This window comes from Orycteropus afer, unplaced genomic scaffold (assembly GCF_000298275.1).
Source record: "Orycteropus afer afer isolate SDZICR_OR568_19922 unplaced genomic scaffold, OryAfe1.0 scaffold00417, whole genome shotgun sequence".
NCBI lineage: Eukaryota > Metazoa > Chordata > Mammalia > Tubulidentata > Orycteropodidae > Orycteropus > Orycteropus afer.
In genome coordinates, this window is record NW_006922004.1 from 2892202 (window position 1) to 2910247 (window position 18046).

At 38.0% G+C, this 18046-nt stretch overlaps 1 pseudogene; it reads left to right on the top strand.

Annotated features, from left to right (window-relative positions):
- Positions 1 to 15540: 15540 nt before the first annotated feature.
- Positions 15541 to 17035, top strand: LOC103208156 (annotated as a pseudogene).
- Positions 17036 to 18046: the final 1011 nt, after the last annotated feature.

Here is an 18046-nt window from a genome sequence, read left to right on the forward strand (position 1 = left end):
TCTACTTTCATAGAGATACCACCTTGGAAACCCAAGGAGGGTTTGCTATGAATTAAATTGACTCAACAGCAGTGAGTTTGGTTTTTATAATATTATAGGAGCTATATGAAAGTAAAAGAAAAGATACTATGTGAGCACAGAGGTGAGAAGAATTACTCTAGTCAGCAGCATGTGGGAAGACTTCACATGGAGAGAGTTTAAGTTAGATTCTGATTAATAGGTTTTTGAAGAGGGAGATGGAGAAAGAGAATTCTACATGGACAACACTATGGACAAAGGCTGCAGGTAGAGAAGTGTACTGTTTAGAGAACAGTAGCATTTCTCTTTCACTAGTGCTAAATAATGTATGAGGGGCGTCAGTAGAGAAAATACAATGATACAATGGAAAGTTTAAAGGATCTAAAATTCAAGACCTGAGTTTATAGTCTTATTCATTAGTCATATGAATTAGGGTAAAAATTAAATTTCTGCCTATATTTTCAGAATAAGCTAGCTTTTTCTGAAAGGACAAATAAATTCTGAAATTTCAGTGGCATAAAACAATATAAAGGAATGTCTAACATGATAGTCCAAATTGGTTGGTGAGAGGTATAAGGGTAGTGGTGGGAGGGGGCAGGATGGGTGGGAGCTCTACTGCAGGCTTTCAGACATTCCATTTTGAGATGTCATCCAAACTCATTGCCGTCAAGTCAGATCTGACTCATAGTGACCCCTCCTTGGCCTCATCTTCTTTCTGAGGAGTGGCTGGTGGGTTTGAACTGCCAGCTTCTGGTTAGCAGTCAAATGCCTTAAGCACTACCCCACCAGAGCTCCCCTATCCTTAACATAAGGTCTTCAAATTCACTACTGAAAGCAAAGAGAAGACAGAATGTAGGGTATATTTTAGGAACCAGGCCTAGGAACAGTCTTACATTCCATTGGCTAGAGCCAGTCTTATGTCTCCATCTAGATGCAAGAGGCTGATAAATGAATCTTTGGTGTGACCTGGAGGAAAAGGAAATGTTTTGGGGAACACACAAATCTGTAAATATACAGAGTTATTGTGAAGATAATTAGTATGGTAGTTAAGTTTGTGTGTCAACTTGGCTGGGCCTGGTTGAGTGGCTGGGCAACTGGATGTAGTTATTCCCCATGGTAAAGGTAAGTAATTAACTCCATGGGATCTCCAAATGACAGGAAGCAGCAGCAGACAGGACCAGCTGGAACAGGTAGTGGAAGCCCTGGAAGTGAGCAGAGTGGTTGGAACCGCTAAGGGAGATGAACTTGTCTGTCAGTTTGTCGTATTGTGGTGGCTTAAGTGTTTCTGTGAGTCTGGAGGCTGTGCTAGCAGAGGTGCAGATGGTGGACTGGTTTTGGTGGAGCTTCCTGACTGAGAAAGACTCAGAAGAAGGAAGAGGCCATCCATTTCTCAAAGAAATGGCCAGTGAAAACCGTATGAATAGTTGTGAAACACTGTCTGATATATTACTGGAAAATTTTATGAATAGCCCTGAAACATTATCTGATACAGTGCCAGAAGATGAGCCCCTCAGGTTAGAAGGCACTCACAAAATGACTGGGAAAGAACTGCCTCATTGGAGTAGAGCCTACCTTAATGATATGGATAAAGCAGAGCTTTCAGGGCTTCCACATGATGAACTGGCACAGCTCAATATAAGAAGAAACAGCTGCAAATATCCATTAATAATCAGAACATGGAATGTATGAAGTATGAATCTAGGAAACTTGGAAGTTGTCAACAATGAAATGGAACCCATAAAGATTGATATCCTAGGCATTAGTGTGCTGAAATGGACCAGTTTTTGTCATTTTGAATCAGATAACCACATGATCTACTATGCCAGGAATGACAAATTGAAGAGGAATGGCGTGGCATTCATCATCACAAAGAATGTTTCAAGATCTATCCTGAAGTACAATGCTCTCAGTGATAGAATAATATCCATAAGCCTACAAGGAAAGCTAGTTAATACTACTATTATTCAAATTTACACACCAACCACCAAAGCCAAAGATGAGGAAATTGAAGATTTTTACCAACTTCTGCAGTCTGAAATTACCAAACATGCAATCAAGATGTGCTGAATGTCACTGGTGATTGGAATGCAAAAGTTGAAAACAAGAATCAGTGATAGTTAGAAAATCTGGCCTTGGAGATAGGAGTAATGCTGGAGATTGCATGATAGAATTTTGTAAGACCAACAATTTATTCATTGCAAATACCTTTTTTTTTTCAACAACACAAATGGCAGCTATACACATGGACTTTGCCAGGTGGAATTCACAGGAATCAGATTGACTACATCTGTGGCAAAAGGGAATGGAGAAGCTCAATATCTTCAGCCAAAACAAGGCCAGGGGCTGATTGTGGAACAAACCATCAACTGCTCATATGCAAGTTGAAGTTGAAGTTGAAGACAATTAAACAAATTCATGAGAGCCAAAATATGACCTTGATAGTGTCCCTCCTGAATTTAGAGACCATTTAAAGAATAGATTTGATGCATGGAACACCAGTGGCTGAAAACCAGAGGAATTATAGGATGACATCAAGAACATCATCCATGAAGAAAGCAGAAGGTCATTAAAAAGACAAGAAAGGAAGAAAAGACTGAAATGGATGTCAGCAGAGACTCTGAAACTTGCCCTTGAATGGAGAGTTGCTAAAGCAAATGGAAGAAATGACAAGATAAAAGAGCTGAACAGAAGATGTCAAAGAGCAGCTTGAGAAAACAAAAATTTCTAAGGTATTAACACAAGGACTTGCAAGCCATCTCTTTAAAATATGACAAGTAATCCTTCCCTAACTTAGTTTTCGGGAAGGACATTAGCAGAACTTCAGGTGGCCTGGGCCCCAAATTTCAAGTCTACCTGCACCTTACTAAAAAAAAAAAAAAAAAAAGCAATTTTATTTTGAAAACATGAATAGAATGGTTTTTATGCATTCAGCTACAGAAAGGGTAAGATTTCTTTCTTTCTTTCTTTCTGAAATTGTTGTTGAAGATATACACAGTTAGCATATACCAATTCAACAATTGCTACATGTACAATACAGTGACATTGATTACATTCTTCAAATTGTGCAGCTGTTATCACTCCTTGATTTGTTCCTTTCCTACTGATGCAAACTCATTTCTCTGTAAACTACCAATCTAACTTTCAAGTACCTATTAATGATTTAATTCCATGTAGTAATTTTTTTGAAAAACATAAAGCTCAAGGTGGACATTTTTTACTAGTTAAGCTAGACTGTTGTTTGGTTTAAATAAGGCTTCATGGGATATTTTTGGCTTACGGTTTTGGGAGCTCTAGTGGTGTAGTGCCTAAGGCACTTGACTGCTAACCAGAAGGCTAGTGGTTCAAACCCACCAGCTACTCCTCGGAAGGAAGATTGGGCAATCTATCTCCATAGTGATATTATCTCAAAGCAGTCATTTAGAGGTTCATCCAGTTTCAAAGGCTCTAGAAACTCTGGATTCTATGAAAATTGAAATTTTATTCTACATTTTTCCCTATTTTGATCAGGATTATTTGATAGACTCTTTGATCAAAGCATTCAGTAATGGTAGCTAGGCACCATCCATTTTTTTTTTCTGGTCTTGTGGCAAAGAAGGCAGTAATTCTCAGAGGCAATCATCAATGCCTTCCATGTGCTCCTTCTGTTCCTGACTCTTTTTCTTCCTCTGTGGCTCCAAGTGAATAGAGACAAATTGTTGTACCTTAGGTGACTGCTTACAAGCTCTTAAGACCCCAGGCACCATGCAACAAACTAGGATGTAGAATAGAAGTGCTAAAGATAATATTTGGGCAATTTACTGGACTATCCCATAAGACCATTACCGTAAACCTCTAAACCAATAAACCAAGTCCCATGAGGATGAAGTGCATAAGCAGCCTCAGCAGATAATCTCTTTCTTTATAAAACACTGCATTTGCCAAAAAATCTAAGGTGTTGACTCAAGGAATTGCAAGCCATCTATTTAAAATATAACAAGTAAACATTATCAAAATTTTCACCAGCTGTCTGGGCATCCATTACCTTTAATCAATGTGATTTTTTATCACCATGAACAGAAACTCAGTGTACCATATGCAGTAATTTTCCCTTTCCCTTCCCTCCCACTGTTGTCTTTCTGTTGCAGCAATGTCTTTAGTGGATGAGTCACTGGATGGCACAAATGGTTAAGTGCTCAACTACTAACTGAAAGGTGGGTGATTTAAACTCATTCAGAGGTGCCTCAGATGTAAGGCCCAATAATCTGCTTTCGAAAGGTCATGGCTTTGAAAATCCTGTGAAGTGCAGTACTAGTCTGCACACATGGGGTCTCCATGAATTAGAATTGAACTGGCAGCAACTAACAACAACTTGAGAGGATTGCCTGTGATGTATCTCATTCTGGTTTAATGCTTATTCATAAACTTTTATTTTTCTTCTATTACTTTAGAAAGGCTTTCTGGGTTGGAAGGATTTTGTTTTCAGTTATATCTCATCAATACTGTCTTATTGTATATGTGATACATTTTTTGAATTTTGAATTTTTTTTTTTCTATAGGAATAGTCATGCTGTGGGCCTAATATGCACAAATAATCTAGAGATATGGGTGGTATTGAATCTTTGTATACCCAAATTGGTGACAAGAACTTTGCAGTTGAGAATTTTCCTGGTAACACCAAAACTAACACCCTCAAACAAACAAGAGACAAAGACCATGACTTTTTGGAGACAGAGAAGTCACTCTGAGATAAGGAAAACAAATTTGCTATGTGGCTTTAAATCTCTTATTGATTTCTAACTCATCATAACATTTGAAAAAACAAAATTTTACTTTGTTATAATCAGAAGACTATATGAAATAAACTTTGAGGAAAAAAATTAGAGCTCAACATAACAAAATAATAAAAAGGCAATATTCTGTTAGTATAGATTATATATTTAAAGCAAAAAGCAAATAAACTTATAGTTTTTCTATAGTAATATCTTTGATAGTTTTACAATATACATTTATTTTAAATCAAGTAGTTAGACTGTTGTAGCATTTTGATTCATAATTTGAAGTTACTTTTAAATAGAGAAAAAAGTTCATGTATAAAGTGAAAGGAATTATGAACAATAAATGTTTTGAATTCCTGTCATTATCTTTTATAACAATCATCATATGAAATGTCTACCTGTTGGAAACCTCTCCTACCACCCTTACCTGGATCCCTGTGGCTCACTCCTCATTGGTCCCAGATCCCGGGCCTATTCCTACTTTTGTAGAGCCAGCACCTCGGAAACCCAAGGAGGGGTCTCTATGAGTCGAAATTGACTCAACGGCAGTGAGTTTGGTGTTTTTTTTTTTTTTTTAATTGGGAAAAATAATGAATGATGCAGGAAGCATCAGAAGAAGATAGAAAGAATACACAGAGTCATTGTACCAAAAAGTATTGGTTGATAATCATCCATTTCAGGAGGTAGCATATGGTCAAGAACCAAGTGTTGAAAGAAGAAGTCCAAGCTGCACTGAAGGCATTGGTGAGAAACAAGGCTCCAGGAATTGAAAGAATACCCACTGAGATGTTTCAACACATGGATTCAGTGCTGGAGGTGTTTACTGGTTTATGTTGAGAAATTTGTAAGACAACTACCTGGCCAACTGACTGGAAAAGATCATGCTTGTGCCCTTTCTAAAGAAAGGTGACCCAACAAAATATGTAAATTATCAAACAATATCGTTAATATCACATGCCAATAAAATTTTACTGAAGATAATTCTAAAATAGTTGCAGCAGTATATTGTCAGGGAACTGCTAAAAAATCAAGCTAGATTCAGAAGAGGGCATGGAATGAGGGATATCACTGGTGATGTCAGAGGAATCTTGGCCGAAAGCAAAGGATACAGAAAGATGCTTACCTGTGTTCTGATTATGCAAAGGTATTTCAACTGTGTGGTTCATAACAAAACATGGACAACACTGTGAAGAATGGGTATTCCATAGCACTTAATTATGCTCAGGAGGAACTTGTACATAGACCAAGAGGTGGTTGTTCAAACAGAACAAGGGAATACTGCATAATTTAAAATAAAAAAAGGTGTGTGTCAGGGCCATATCCTTTCACCATACTTATTCAATCTGTATGCTGAGCAAATAATCAAGAAGTTGGACCATGTGATGAAGAATGTGGCATCATGATTGGAGGAAGACTCATTAACACCCTGAGATATGCAGATGTTACAACTTGCTGAAAGTGAAGATGATTTGAAGAATTTATGATGAAGATCAAAGATTCCAGCCTTCAGTATGGATTATACCTAAACATAATGAAAACAAAAATCCTTACAACTAGATAACTAAGCATCATGATTTAACATCATGATAAATGGAGAAAAGATTGAAGTTGTTAAAGATTTCATTTTTCTTAGATCCATAATCAATGCCCATGGAGAGAGCAGTCAAGAGTTCAAAGGACATATTTATTGCATTGGACAATTGCTCTGCTAAAGATCCCTTTAAAATGTTAAAGAGCAAAGATGTCACTGAAGATTAAGGTGAACATTGTTCAAACCTCTGTCTTTTCAATAGTCTCATAGGCATTGAAGCCTGGACAATGAATATTGTCCAATTTTAATGAATAAAATTGGTAAAATTTTAATTTTAATAAAAGTGAATAAAATTGATGCATTTGAATTGTGGTGTTGGTGAAGAATATTGAATATACCATGCACTGCTAGAAGATTGAACAAATCTGTTTTGAAGGATGTACAGCTGGAATGCTCCACAGAAGCGACCATGGCCAGACTTCACCTCTTATACTTTGGACATGTTATCAGGAAAGGCCAGTCCCTGGAGAAGGACATCAAGCTTTGTAAAGTAGAGGGTCAGAGTGAAAGGTGAAGACCCTCAATGAGATGGATTGATAGTGGGCTGTGTCAACAATGGGCTCAAGCATAGCAAAGATTGTGAGGATGGATCGGAACAGGACAGTGTTTCATTCATACATAGGGTTGCTATGAATGGAAACTGATTCCACAGCACCTAACAATAACAGTTGATGACAGGTCAACTTAAACGTAAGTCACCAGATGACCATAAAAATGTCAGCACCAAACTTAATGGTGCCAAGTAAAGAAGGCAGAAGTCAGGATTTCTAATTTAAGGTAAAAAGTCATTGGTGTCTGTTAAGAATATTTGTGCAGCTGGCCACAGAGAAGTCACCTTGGTCAGCAAGAAGATGAGAAATACAACTGATTATTGCTAAACGGCGTTAGAGGTTATAGAAAAATTTTGTAGCTAAGATAGGTATATATGAAGTCATAGTACACATCCTGACTCCCAAATTATAATTTCACTATTGGAATTTTCCACTGTTTTTCTACACCAAAAATCACACTCACTGCTTTTGAGTGAATTCTGACTCATAGTTACCCCTACTGGGTTTCCAAGGCTATAAATCCTTATGGAAGTAGATTGGCTCATCTTCCCCCATGCAGCAGTTAGTAGGTTCGAACTGCCTATCCTTTGATTAGCAGCCCGATGCCTTAACCTCAGCACCCCCAGACCTCCTTGCTTTGTCCACTAGGTGAGGTTTATTGACTCAAGTCGATCAGGCATAAACTCATTTTTGAGGTAACACTGTGATGAATTATAGTCCCCTGTCTCACAACACCTAAGAACCAGGACATAGAAGGTCTGCACTTGAGTAGGTTGAAGTAGATAATGACAAAATCTTCCAAATATTATTGGCCAATGGAACTTTTCATCATGTAAATTATCAATCTTTCCCTTCAACTTTAAGGAAATAATATTTACATTTATAGTGTAGTATATTGTGCTTGTAACAATGATTTAACTATTATTTCAGTTATAAATTTGCCAGTAATCAAAGGGCTATCAACTTTGTCTTTTTTGACCTCTTAATTATTTTAGTTTTAGAGTTGAAAGAACTTGCATAGGTTTTCCCAAAATACAAATCATATAGCATGCTTACATATAATATTTTCCACATGAAAATAATATAACTACACTATGCTAGCTTGGTGGCATAGTGCCTATGCATTTGACTGCTAACCAGAAGGCTGGCGGTTCAAACCCACCAGCCACTCCTCAGAAGGAAGGTTGGGCAATCTACTTCCGCAGTGATACCGCCTGGGAAACCCAAGGAGGGGTCGTTATGAGTCAGATCCAACTCAATGGCAGTGGGTTATTCTTCGTATTCAATGACCTAGAGTATAATAAAACTCTGAAGAACATCTTTTAACAAAGTGAAGAATGTCTGAATTATGAAGGGTAAATCTAAAGCCTGCTGTGTTCTGCTGTGATGTGATTATACACACACACATACACATATACACACGCACATGTATTTTCAGTATTATCTGACATCCATCTATGTATCTATCATCCATATCTCACAACAGTTTAGTCAAAAAGACATTAGGGTGTATAACTTAAATGTTCCTGTGCAATCAATGGAATGATTTACTAATTGTTGGCCATTGGAGCAGAGAAAAGATGCACACAAGACTTTATGGAATTTCACTTTCTCTAGGTCCTCAAGGTCTAATACCACAGAATCCTAACCCCACAGATTTACTTTAATGGTAAATTCAGGCAAAGATCAATTTTATTCAAATATAATTTCATTTGTTTGTTTATAATGCCATAGTGATTTTTAAATTGATTAGACAAACATTACTCATCTCAGAAGGAGTAGAACAATGATTCTGGGAAATGTTAATCAAGTAGCTTGGACCAGGCTGTATGCTAAATTTCCCCTTTGGTGATTCAAAATATTTATTGACATGCGAAAGTACTGAGAATGACTTCTGTAAAAAGAAACCTATTGAACTATGCTTGCAGTTACAAACTAACTTAATTGTGCAAGGAAAGTCTATTTTTCTTGGCACACAGATTCACACTTCACAGAACAGTTTTTCTTTAACACCAGTTTGGGAAGCACTGCATTAACTAATTCATAGACTATGGTCAATACTGTTAAAATTTTCAGTTCTAAGCAAACCCAGATTGAAGGACAAATCTGAATACATTTTTGACTTAATTCCATGACTGTCTGCCAAATCCTTGATGATCTGACTATCTTGGTTTACTTGAATTTTCCTAAATGCACTGTCTGGTCATGCCTCTATGCTTTCCATGTGCTCTCCTTTTTGTCTTCTACATGTCCTTCCTCCCTTTGTTTGCTTGGCTAACTTATACGGAGACTGCCAGTCTTGGTTCAAGTCAGTTTCAGGATTCATGGAAAAATTCCCTGACCTCATGTACATCTCAAGAACTATGAAGGAGCAGAAATTTTACCTTATTTTCAAATGAACACTTTAGTCTGCCATAGTTTTTTGAATGTTGGCAGAAGACATGACACTCCTGGGTGAGAAACAAATGACTTTATTATTCCCTGCATAGCAAGCACTATGTTCCTGCCAGTTTTGTTTGCCCTATGAAGTCCCACAGGGGAAACACAGAGAGGTCCTCAATGGCTGCACATGCCGTAGGTTTGCTTCACAGCTGAGGAACCCTGAATTTAGGATGTCCCAATCTTTTATGATAAATATGTGCAGCGAATCAGTTCAATTTTGCTCCAAAGTGATGCATTATCTCCGTAATACTGGACAACAAACTTCTCCCTTCTGCTTCGGAAGAAGACAGTATTTCTGTCTTCCAAAGCTGTTTACTGTACAAACATTCTTGAAAAGAGATAGAAGGCTATTAGTTACTTCTGCTCAGAAAATGTACTGAAGTGAAAGAGACCCATGGAGAATTGTTCCCCCCAATATTATCAAAGCCACTGAGTCCATGATTCCTTGAATTAGTGTAATCACCTGTATATTCTCTAATTATAATATTTCCTGTACTGTTCTAAGAGTTGTTTTTCTGGAAAGGCTGTGCCTTTATTTATGCCTGTGAAATCTAATAATAAAAAATATGGCTTGTATTTTGTACGTATAGGCTTTTTTGTATTAAAATATTTCTAGTTACGAATTTTTTTTGAGTTTTACAAAAAGTATATTCTGTTACTGATACTTGATTCTCTAGCACAAATGCTTTGAGAAGACAACTATAAGTGAAGGATTTTCAGTTGGGAAGTGGTAAATTTGGCCTTTTAATTTGCCTTGATTTCTCTAACACCACTGGGGAGGATGACAATAGATGCTGGGATTTAAGTTAGACAGCGATGGCCCTTGTATCAGAGAGAGCTGGTGAGTCTGAACTAAGGTAGCTACAAGCAGAGATGAGAGAAAAAGAAGGATTCAAGGGACATAAGGTTAATAATGAGTCCTGGGTGGCAGAAATAGTTAAGTGCTTGACTACTAGCTGAAATGCTCACTTCAAACCCACCTAGAGGCCTTGGAAGACAGGCTTGGAGATTTGTTTCCAAAAGATCACAGCCTTGAAAACCCTATGGAGTGAAGTTCTATTCTGCAACACATGGAATTGCCATGAGTCAGAATTGATTCAATGGCAACAGGTTACTGGTTTTATTCCTTATCAAGGTCCTCAATAGGTGAAACACACAGTCTAAACAATTTCTGTACAATATTCTCGTTCAGGCAGTGAGTGATGAGGGTGAAACTTGGATCCAGATAGTGCAGATCTTAACTACTGAGTTATGCTACTAGGCAAAATCAATGACATGCTGTGATCAATTATCTAAGCAAAATAGTGAAGAGAGATGTGTTGGTTTTCCTAATAGAGTTGATGGAGGAGAAAGGGCAGCTTTGGCAAGAGACCAAGAAAAGGTGATTAATTCATCCATAGATATTCAATGTTTGTTGAATAAAATTGCAAAAATTGTCATAGTCTGTTCTGCGTATACAGAGGGGACTATGACAAGTGGTTTGCAAATGGCTGCTAACCTAAAGGTTAGAGGTTTGAACTCATGCAGCTGCTCCATGGAAGAAAGGCCGATGAAATGCTTCCATAAACATTAATTTTCTAACAAAATTCATTACCATCAGGTCAATTCTGACTTATAGCAACACTGCAGGATGGTAACACTGCCCTATAGAGTTCCCAATGCTGTAATCTTTATGGAGGCAGACTGACACATCTTTCTCCTGCTAAGTGACTGGTGGGTTCAAACCACCAATCTTTTGGTTAGCAGCCTAGCACTTTAACCACTGCACCACCAGGGCTTCTTTGATTATAGCTAAGAAAACCCTGTGAAGCAGTTCTACTCTTTAGTGTATGGGGTCGCCGTAAGTCAGGGCTGACTTCATGGCAGCTAATAACAACATCAACAACATGATATAATAAGCACTTGCTAAGTGCTTCAACACAATTCTTTACCATAATCTGTTACATGGACAGGTTGAATATGAATGGGCAAAGGAAAAGGAAAATTTGAAAGTGACCAGAATATTTCCATCAGCTTAGATGACTTGGAGCATGTTAAGAGAGAAATTACAAAAAGGGAGTAAGTTTTGCTAGGGAGAGGATGGAGAGTATCCAACATGAATGACTACTATACAACAGATATTAACAATACATTACCTTTTTCTATCCATATAATGACCTTATCAGCTATTTGTTATTATTTTTATTCCAAATAGGAGGAAGTAATCCTCAGAGATATTAATTACTTGACCCAAATCTTACAATAACTAGAAAAATTATAATTCAAACTCAGGGCTAATTCTAAACCTAGTCCTATTCATTATGGCACACTGCTTATAATATGATTTATTTCATACATTTTAATTTAAAATTCAGTAAGGACATCAAGAAGAGATGTGTAGTAAGCAGTTGCAAGTAAGATAAGACTTGAGTTAGAAATAAAGATTTAGGAGTATCCTGGGATGATTGCAGATGTGGATGGCTCTCAATATTAAAAGGTCCTTCCATAGTGCCTCTGGACTTGGCTATGTGACTTATCTTTGACCAATGGAATAGTAGCAAACATGAGGCAGAGAGAGACTTGAAAATTCAGAACTTGTGCACTGGAGTTTGCAGCCCTGCTGCTCTTGAAACCCTCATCTACTTGGAATGCTGAGCAGCCATGTAAACAAGCCCAACCTAGCTGGCTAGATAATAAGAAACTTGTGGCCTAGTCCCCTTTGTGGTCCCAGTTGTCAGCCAACTAATCCTCAGCAGCAGAGTCACCTAGCTGACTGCAAGCACACAAATGTACCTAACCCAGAGTACCAGAAGAGTTGACTAGCTGACCTCATCTGAAATTTTTGACCCATAGAATCATGACCTGAGTAAATGGTTGTTTTTCAAAGCCACTATGTTTTGGGGTGATTTGTCATGCAGCAAGAGATCACTGAAGTAAAAAGTCATTGCATAAATGGGATAGCTGCAGAATTGAGAGTGAATGAAATCATTAAAGGAGAAAAGAATTGAGATTAGAACGATTAATTTTATTATTATTTTATTGCAGAATTTTATTTATTTAAAAACACACCAAACTCACAGGAATTTTGCAAAAATAGAACTGTACAAAGAACTTCTTCCATTTTTTCTTCAGTCATTTGAAGGCATCATAACCAAATTCAATGATGAAATTTGGGAAATAAACAATAATTCATTACTATCATTTAATGTCCAGACATCATTCAAGTTTGCCATTTGTCCTAATAATGTCCTATAGAAAAAATAATACAGTTCCAAATCCTATGTTGCCTTTAGATGCCTTATTTCTATAGTCTCTTACAGTCTGGAACCATTTTTCAGCCTTTCTTTGATTTTTATAACCTTGACTCTGGAACAGTATAGGCCGATTATTTTATAGTATGTCCTTCTGTGTGGATTTGTCTCATGTTTTCTTATAATTAGATTCAAGTCACACGCTTTTGGAAAGAGTATCATGGAAGTGATGCTGTCTACTTTTCACTGAATCTTATCAGGTGGTGAATGATTAAGATTTATTCCATTACTGATATTGTCACATTGATCAATTGATTAATGTTTTGTTTGTCAGTTTTTCTACTCAAAGTTTTGAAACCATGCAAATAACCCATTTCTCACTAAAATTTCTGCTTTTCAGTTATTGCTTTGCTATACCAGTATGAAAGGAGCTCTGGTGGCATGGTGCCTAAGGCATCTGACTGCTAACCAGAACGTTGGTGGTTCAAACCCATCAGCCACTCTGCAGAAGGAATACTGGGCAATCTACTTCCGTAAAGATTTACAGCATTGGAAACCCAAAGGGGATCACTATGAGTTGGAATCCACTTGATGGCAGTGAGTTTGGTTTGGTTTGGTTTTATACCAGTATATTTCCCCTTCTATTAAATGGGTTATAATCAGTTATACCATTATTTAATTTGATTATTGTTCTGGTTATCTAGTACTGCTCTGACAAGAATATACCACAAATGGGATGGCCTTAACAAACAGGTTATTCTCCTACAGTTCAGGAGGCTAGAAGTCCAAATTCAAAATGCCAGGCTCTAGGGACTGGGTGAAAGCCCCTCGGCTTTGGGCTTCAGCTCTGCCTCCAGCTCCCATCCCACTGAAGCTAGAGGCTTTTCTTCACTCAGACAGCTTGCTGGCTCCTAAGGCTGGCAAGCCCAAGGTTGACAAGTAAAAAAGGCACAGTAGTAATGTTACCAAGCCACATGGCAAACCATTAATTCAAGTCCATTGTAAGTCCCAAGGTCAGCAGAGCATGGCAGGCTGCTGAACAATGACATAACTATATGCAGGATCCAAGTGTGCCAAATGCTAGAGACCATTCCCAAAGCTGCTGCTTATATACAGAAAGCAGACCACATACCCCAAGATAGCTACTCAGCTGCTCACAGTAGATTCCACCATGGAGCTGATTACCAGTCTCATCATGGGGAATACTACATCTAGCTGCCCAGCCACTCAACCAAGCCTAGCTAAGTTGACACAAAAAACATAACCACAACAGTCCTTGATTTGACTAGTAGATATCTATTCAAGCTGAATAATGTTCCTCCCGCCGGCGTTTTCCCACTGTTCTTTGAGCTCTTAATTGCTTTCTAGCCCACCAAGATGCTGAAGACTCATCTTGTACTTTCCTATCTTGATCTTGAATGAGCCATTTCTTTAAAGATTCTTGGGTCCTTTTCATGGAGAAATATATTTAGAAGACAGAATTTAGCTGGTGAGTGTGATTTTTGCTGCTGTGATGTCCCTCCTCGTAGGACTCTGAATGGACAGAGTTGTTGTTGTTATGTGCCATTGAGTCTAACCCAACTCATAGCGACCCCTCCTTGAGTTTCTGAAGCAGTGTCACTATGGAAGTAGATTGCCCAACCCTCATTTTGAGGAGTAGCTGGTGGGTTTGAACCACCAGCCTTCTGGTTAGCAGTCAAGTGCCTTAGGCACTATGCTACCAGAGCTCCTTGGACAGAGTTCAGGAATAAATTTATCACACACACACACACATACACACACAAATAACATATATGCACATATATGTGTTTACATCTATGTTTCTAAATCTATCTGCATATATGGAAAACATTAAGTGTATGCTGATACTTCCAATTCCCATCCAAAGCTGCAGGGTTCATGTTAGTTTTCTCCCTTTTTGTATTTGTAAGTCTCTTCTTAGATAATGAGAAAGCTGTCACCCCTTCCCTTGATAAATGTATTTGATTGATCTCTCAGTATGTAAGTGATCTGTCACCACTGCAGCATCCTCTCTTATGTGGATGTTCTCATCACACCTCACTCTGACATCTGTGCTCCTCCCCCGTATATGTCTCTGAACCTCCTTGGGCTCTGACAGCCAAGTTTAGGATGTTATGGTCCTTTCTCCCTCACCGTTTCTTCCCCCACCCCCAATTGCAGGTGCTCACCTTACTCTGCTCTAGCTAATTTCTTTAACTGAATTATTTGGGAAAAGAAGAGGAAGATAAATTAGATTATTGAAAGCTGAAAAGAAGAGAATCTTTATGACAGAAATTGGAAAAGCCCTTTCATGATGATGCTTAGATAAAAAAGAGCTGTATTGTCCTCCATTTCAGCAGAGTCTTATGTGAATATCCAGCAAATTCTTAGCAAACAATTGCATCTTTTTGAATAGTAACATCCAAAAAATGTAAATATCATTTTTTTAGGCTCTAAAGAAGAGATACATCATAGACTAACAGTTCATCAAAAGGAATTGGAATATTACACTCAGCTCAAACAAAGTACAAAAATGATCTAAGGTTTACTTGGCTGCATGACAACTCCTGGCTACTACCTGCTGGGTTAAGCACCCATGAAAGGTCATCTTGTGTTCTTCTGGGGCACTCCCAAGAGATCTTGCCCTTGATTTGTGCTCTTTCTTATTTTCCTCCCTATCCCCAATAAACACAGAAAAAAAATTATACTGGCACTTGAGTCATGAGTTGAATGTTAAGTTATTTTGCTAGGTGACTTTTGAAGATAAATACTCTTTAGATTTCAGGAAACAGTGATTTTTCTGTTGTTGTTGTTTGTTTCTTGAGGAAAAAAGTTTCCAGAAATAGAGATGGGGGACTGGCAAAGATCAGGGCAGTGGGAATTGTTTTTTCCTCAAGAATTTCTGGTGTGAAGGGTGTACTTCCAACAATAGTGGCTCATGCAGCTGAGGCAAAATGGGTCAAAATCAGAATAGAGGCCATCATTCTGGAGGTAGCAAGAAGGAGGACAAGGAAAATAAAAGAAATGTGAATCTTCTGTACCAACTAGAGTGGGGAAAAGAGGAAGAATACAAAGGGACCAGATACTGTCACCAAACTGCCACAGGTGATGTCTTACACTCAGTGTCAGTTAAAATTATTGAAGCTAGAGAGAATTAAAGACTATCTTTTCTTGGAGAGAAGAACTCATTAGTGATCAGGAGCAAATGAAACCACCAGAAGAAAACCAAAAGGAGGAGAGGTCAAAGGTGAATGATCTGCAACAGACCCCAATGTCAATAGGAATGTTGGAGATTATTGATGACAATCACACAATCATGTCTACATCAGTCAGCTCAGAACACTACATCAGCATTCATCCATTTGTAGACAAGAATCTGCTACTGCTCAAGCACAAGGTACATATAATGATAGATGTGGCAATAAATGACACAGATCTCCTGGTCATGGTGAAGAAGGTAGAAAAGACCCCCCAGGAGACATATGTTGACATTGGGGAACTGGAGAACCAAATTCAGGAAATCAAAGAATCCATGAAGCTTCCTCTCACTAGGGAGCTCTGGTGGCGTAGTGCCTAAGGCATTTGACTGCTAATCAGAAGGCTGGCATTTCAAACCCACCAGCCACTCCTCAGAAGGAAGGTTGGGCAACCTACTTCCATAGTGATACTGCCTTGGAAACTCAAGGAGGGAACGCTATGAGTTGGATCTGACTTGATGGCAGTGAATTTGGTTTTGGTTTAGTCCTCTCACTAATTCTGAGTAGTATGAAGAGATTCCAAAATGGGTCATTCTCTATGGTCTGCCTGGCAAAGGTAAAACATAATTAGCCAAAGCAGTGGCAAACCAAACCTCAGCCAATTTCTAGGGAAGAATTGGCTCTAAACTTAGTCAGAAGTACCTAGGAGACGGGCCCAAATGCATGTGGAAATTGTTTAGAGTTTCCGAAGCACATGTATCATCCACTCTGTTTATAGATGAGAGCAGTGCCATTCGGACAAATAGATATTACTCAAATTCTGATGATGAAAGAGAAATGCAGGGAATGATGTTGGAACAGTTGAACCAGTTGGATGAACTTGATTCAAGGGGATATGTGAATGTTGTGATGGCTACAAACAAAATAAAAATCTTAGATCCAGTACTTATCAGACCAGGCTGCATTGACAGAAAGATTGAGTTCCTCCAGCCCCCATGAAAAGATGAAGAAACACATCTCTCAGATGCACACATGCAGGATGACGTTGGCCAATATTATAACTTAGGACAACTTGATCATGGCTGAAGATAACCTCTTTGGTGCTGACATCAAGGCAATCTGTATAGAAGCGAGGCTCATGGCCTTGAGAGAACATAGAATGAAAGTCACAAATGATGGCTTCAAAAAGTCAAAAGAAAATGTTATTTATAAAATTAAGAAGACACGCCTAAGAGGCCCTATCTCTAAGTGAATTCAGACTTCAAGGTCTGGTTGGGAGTTTTTTCAACTCCTCAGAGGAATGAGGTTGGGGACTTTGCCCAGAAGATCTATATGCTAGTTGAGATTTTTATTAGCAAAACATTCTACATACCTTTTTGCATGTGGTGTGCAGAATGCCCACTGGGCTGCATCCATCTATCAGTCACTGTGCACTCCTGTTTCCAAAAAGCTACTCTCTCAGGAAAAAAAAAATTCTAGGGTTGGTTATCATCTATTTGGATTTTGTCTTTTACATCTTTTCTGAATGGTTATTGCCTTATCGACACTTTTTTGTTATACTTTACATGTACTTTCAAGTGCTTCATCAACATTATTGTGCTCATGACATCACCTGTCAATACACACCACTTTTATTACTTAGCACCCACGGAGGATTTAGTAACATTTTATAGGCTTAGATTAAGTATTGAAAATGCTCCCATTTCATCCTTAATTGTTCAAAGCAAAACAATTGCAAGGACAGAGAAAATGTGCTTGGTCCAAGAGATGGTTTATTTGATTCTTGTGTTCATTCAGGAATATTCTGCTTATTTAATTAGACAACATAAGCCTTTATTATCTAAAAGGAGGTCTGTGCACTAAAAAAATTTGTAGTATGTGTGCACGTGTGTATGTGTGACAGAGAGAGAGAGATAGAGAGAGAGACACAGAGAGTGAGAAAACGAGAGAGCAAGAGGAAGTTTGTTAGTTTGTCTTTTACCAATGAAGTTTGGCTAACAGCACTTCATTGTACTCTTCACATTCTTATTATCACTCCCAAACTTCCTCCCATTTTCAGTTTGTTCTCCCTATCTCATTGTAAATTAATGAAAATCAGGAGAGGTTGAAATAATTGATCCTCAGTTAATGCTTATATTTTGAAACATATTCTGCTTTTCCTCAGATAGTTAATTATTAGGTTTCAGTAATTACATTTAGGAAATTTTGATCCAGTGATAGAAATTAGCTGTGTATTTAGTCACAGACTATCTACATCAGTCTG